At 31.7% G+C, this 5,302-nt stretch overlaps 1 pseudogene; it reads left to right on the top strand.

Annotated features, from left to right (window-relative positions):
• The first annotated feature begins 1,045 nt into the window (after nucleotides 1–1,045).
• Nucleotides 1,046–2,187, top strand: LOC150021286 (serpin B6 pseudogene; annotated as a pseudogene).
• Nucleotides 2,188–5,302: the final 3,115 nt, after the last annotated feature.

Below are 5,302 nucleotides of genomic sequence, written 5' to 3'. Positions count from 1 at the left end.
CCCTGCTTAACATCTTAATATCTTAACTTCTTAACATTTGATCAAACTAACCCTGATAAAGTATAACTTTATTAAACCAAATACTTTCAGCCTATTGTTTATATTTATAGGAGGCTGATGATACTAATATTTCATATATTTATAGTGCATTTACCTCACGTTGGTTTTCTGCATTACTTTTTCTTTCCAGCTAGTGCCTTTCTTTGGTTATCCTTCTCTTTGTTATATTTGTGTCAGTATAAACATGTAGAAAGCTGCATGACAAGGCATTAAAAGATTATTTGATTCACATGATTAATTAAAACCATGATTACATAAAAAGCTTCTGTTTTCAAATCTTCTCACATTCACGGCAAAAAATAATAATAATAGAAAGATACTTTGCTTCTCTTCTCTTTTTTCATAAACTTACACAAAACTAAGTAGTTATTCAACAGCAAGCATGTTTGAAACTCAGTGAAGGACATCTTTGTTTAGTTACAATAGGATGATGGTGGATCCAAAAAGCTACAAATTCTGTTTTGTTATCACTGTACTTCTACTGGTTTTACCTCCACTGTGAATTTTCTCTTTAATCAGTCTTCTCTAGTTGAATGCCATTCTTAACTAACATTCTAAATTGTTGACTATTTGAAGACTATATCTTAAACTATAGCAGCTTATTAGTCTGCTTACTAAATTGGGCTATAATTTTTCTTTTCTGTATTCATTCACTTTCAATATCATAATATGATATTTTTCTGACATTTACTGATGACTAGCATTCCTCATTTTGATTAACAAATTGAATTTTAAGTATTTTTATTTTTTTAAATAAAATCCTAAACATGTTATTGATTTATTTTCACAGAACTGAATTTGTGTCACCACATTACTTACTTTAAAACTGCAACTTGCACTCACTACTCTAAATTTATAATTCTTACACTAATATTAATTACTGTTCATGTTCATATATTTTTTAATTCAAGTTGCTATTAAGAAATAGCCAGGCCACTGCTTCGTTCATTCCAGCTGTATTGCCAACACTCTGGGACTCACCATCATGGATATTGTGTTGGAAGCAAATTGCACATTTGTCTTAAACCTTTTGAAACAACTGGTTGAAGACAACTCGAAAAACATGTTTGCCTTGCCCATCAGCATGTCCTCTGCCCTGGCCATGGTCTTCATGGGGGCAAAGGGAAATACCACAGCCCAGATGGTTCAGGCACTTTCTTTAAGCAGAAGTGGCGATGTTGTTTAAGATGCCCACCAAGGTTTACAGTCCCTTCCCACCCAAGTTAATGGCACCGGCACACAGTACTTACTTAGAAGTGCAAACAGACTCTTTGAAGAAAAGCCATGAATTCAACTCACCTTTTTTAAAGATTCCTGCTGCAAATTCTACCAAGCAGGGATGGAAGAGCTTGACTTCTTCAAAGCTACAGAGGAGGCTAGAAAACAAACACCCGGATAGCTTACAAGACAGAAGGTAAAATTACAGAGTTGCTTTCTCCAAATTCAGTTAATCAAGTTACTTGTTTGGTTCTTATGAATGCCATCTATTTCAAAGGAAACTGTGATAATCAGTTTTACAAACAGTAGACCAAGGGAAGACCATTTAATTCCAGCAAGAATGAGGAGAAACCTGTGGGAATAATGGTTAAGAAATCTACCTTCAATATAACCTACATAGGAGAAATAGTCATCAAAATTATGGTACTGCCTAATGTCAGCAAAGAGCTGAATTTAATAATCCTGTCACCTGATGAAAATGTTGATCTAGAAACAATGGGAAACTTACTTATGAGCACTTCATAGAATAGACCAGTCCAAGTATGATGAATGAAGAAGAGGTGAAAGAGTTTCTCCCTCCATTTAAACTGGAGGAGAATTACGGCACAGGGCATGTCCTTCACTCTCTGGGCAAGATGGACACCTTTGAGTGGGACCTGGCAGACTTTTCTGGAATGTCTAAGTGAGAACCGTTTCTGTTCAAGATCATGCACAAGTCTTTTGTGGAGATCTGAGAGAAAGGTACGGGGCCTGTGGCCACCACTGCCGCCATCATGATGTTTGCATGTGCAGATGTGCAGGAGTGCAGGCGTCATCCCCAAGTCCCATGCAGACCACTCCTTCCTTTTCTATATTCAGCACAGCAAAACCAGCAATATTCTGTTCTGTGGCGGATTCTCCTTCCCTTAAGGAAATGGTCTGCACTGCATCTAGCCTTCCTCCTGTCTCCTACTGACCCACTATTCCCCTGACAGTTCACAATAGGCCTGAAATCTAAAATAATATTTGGTGACAATCCAAAATTAAAGGGCTTAATTTTAAAGCCTTTCCCCCTAAAAAAAAAGAAATACGTATGTTACTAGGCCCAAATTTTATATTATAAAAATCAAAATAATATATCATTCTTTATAGCTTTTTATATAAGTACACAATTAATAAAAATATTTGTTTCTTTTATTTTTTCCTTAATCTCATTTTCCCATAGTTAGTTTCATTTTACCTTTTTACTGTAATACACAAAAGACTGACAGAAAACTACAGCCATGCAAAAGATATGTATAGCATAATTATTTTAAGGCAGACACCATTGGAACACAAAACCCAATAAAAATACAACTTTGCCAGCCTCTGTAGATGCCCCTGTATATGTCCTGTTATTGCCACCACAATCCCTTTCTTTCTACCGAATGGACCTACTATCTCGTATTTTATAGTAATCACTTTCCTTAACTGTAACAATTGAAGGATCTGAACCAAGCCTTTAGTACAATATGTAGGATTTTCCACAGCGTGAAATTTTCCAATTGCATATTCATTGTTCAACATTTGTCTTTGTGTCCCCCACAAAGTGTCATATGGATTCAAAGGCTTAGTCAGACCCAGGTCCAAGGTCTTTGGAATGGCCATGGTGGCTCTCTGTCCTTTCAGCATTAGACAGTAAGTTTGGTTGTCTCTTGAAAAGCTGCTTTGCTTATCTACTATATAATTATCCCTTGATTTAGTTCATATAGAAAAGTCAAGATAAATATTTTGTTATTTCATTTATTGACCATTTTTCAAAATAATAAAATAAATCTCTGTTATTCCTCATATGTGATCTATTAACCATTTTTTCAATTTTTATTAAGAACACATGATTTAAACACAATTCATGGGTTTCAATTATTTGCAAATATTATGCTTACTGAAGTTCAAATTGCCTCAACTTTTGCCAATGGAAATCTCTTAAACATGGTTTCTAATTCTTTTTTATTTTTTTTTGTCATAAGTGGTACTTTTAATAAGTTATTTAATTTCTAAAATGATAAAATATTCCAGGCTCTTCTTGAATATTTTCTACTCCAGACTTGGAAATAGCCATTTTGCAAGAAGTCCTAGTCTCTATAGTGGGCAGTGGTATTTCAGAATAGATACTCATTGCTACGAGGCCAGTCATTGATTTGAGTCCTTTGCTGAAGATTGCTTTAGGAAATTTATGTATATAGTTTTTCTCTTCTTTTTTCTTTTACACAAATAAGTTTGGTTTTCAATAACACAGAAATAATTAGAATACCTTATAATTATTCATTTGCTTTTCCACATTTAACACAACTGTCTCATCTCACTTTTTTTCCTTTAAATATCAAATATTTTTATCCATTTCTTATGCCACCCAAACTTGTTTGTAAAAACTACAAAGAAATACAGAAAATTATTATTATAAAGGTTAGGAAAAAATCAGATGATCTCATTTTCTTCCTCTTTTAAGTCTCATTCTGTTTTCTCAAAAAAACATCTTTTTTTATTTGAAAAAAGTCAATATAGTAACTAGAATATTTTTTGTGTTGATCATTCTTATTCAAAATTTTCAGATATATGTGATTTTATTATGCTTTAAAATGTTTAATTTTTCTATATTTTTATTTTGTTATTTAGCACATAACTTGTATTTGTTCTGCCCTCTTATTGTTGCTTTTTCTTGATTGAAAAAAAAATTTTGTATGTTTGATTTTATTTACCTCCTAATATTTAGTGTATTTTTGGATTTTTATATTTTTGTAACTTAGGTTTTTAGTTTAGTTTTAAATTTTTGAAGTTATTTTAAACTTATGGAAAAATTATTAACACAATTTTTCCTGAAACTCAGGATATCTGTTTTTTATGTGGTGCATGCCATTATTATATAATTGACTGTGTAATTTTTATATAAACACAATAAATATTAAAATCAAAAGCACATAAAATACCAAATTCTGCAAAGTAGCATAGGTGCATTATTACTCTCTAATCCCTGGGTATATTTAATTTTTGCCAGTTGTCCTTGTCGAGACATTTTTAGATTTTACAAAAATTATAAGTTAACAAATTGACATATCACAGCCTCATGGCTACTAACTGTACACATATGAGCCTTAGGTCAGAAACAATACAGGAAGCCACACGAGCTTCTTCTTTATTCAACTTGTCTTGCTTCTTAATTTCTTTCTTTTAATTTTAATTTTTTCTATTTAAATAGTGAGTTTTTAATGTCTGTCATGCTAAAAATATTCCAAAGAAATAACTACTTATATTAATTTTTTCTCTTCTCATCCCTGAACATTCCCATTTAAACATCTCTTACTCTCTAAAAATGCTAATGCTCTTCACAATGTAGAGTTGGAAGAGATATCTAATAAAAGGCCAAGGTATTTTTTTTAACTCTGTTGTCAATTGAATATATAAAGTATATTAGTCTTCCTTAAAATATATTTTCAGTATATTTACTATAAATTATTTATTACAAAATAATATAACTCATTGAAACATATGGTCTAGCCACTGTCTTGTTATGTTTGGTGTCTTGTATGACTATTTAAAACTAAATGATTAAATAAGAATTATATAAATGACTATTAATGGCTTGAAGCCTATGCATTTAGTTGTTTCAGATGGACTTATTAACTAATAAAAAATAAAACAAAAATCACATGTTTAGTAGTCTAAGATTGGAAAGATAATTGGACTAATCCTTCTGAAAGAAATTAAAAATGCTGAATGATACATAGTTTAAAAGCTTCTTTTTAAAATAAAGGTATATGCATATTTTATTCAATGCTTTAAAAGTATAACATCTTTTTAAATTTTATTTTTATTGTGTTTTTCCGTTACCATCTATCACCACATTGTTGTTAATGTCTATGAACATTTTTTTCCTTTTTGCTCGGTCCTTTCACCCCTTATCACCCACTCACTATAACTGTCAGCCTGCTCTCTATGAGTCTGTCTCTATTTTGCTTGTTAGTTCTGTTTGTAAAAACTTCTTAAATCATCAAAGGATAGAAAGGAT

This window comes from Furipterus horrens, unplaced genomic scaffold (genome assembly GCF_987537825.1).
Source record: "Furipterus horrens unplaced genomic scaffold, mFurHor1.1.pri manual_scaffold_1, whole genome shotgun sequence".
Classification (NCBI taxonomy): Eukaryota; Metazoa; Chordata; class Mammalia; order Chiroptera; family Furipteridae; genus Furipterus; species Furipterus horrens.
The sequence above is the reverse complement of the archived record's forward strand: the minus strand, read 5'-3'. Positions and strand labels throughout refer to the sequence as shown.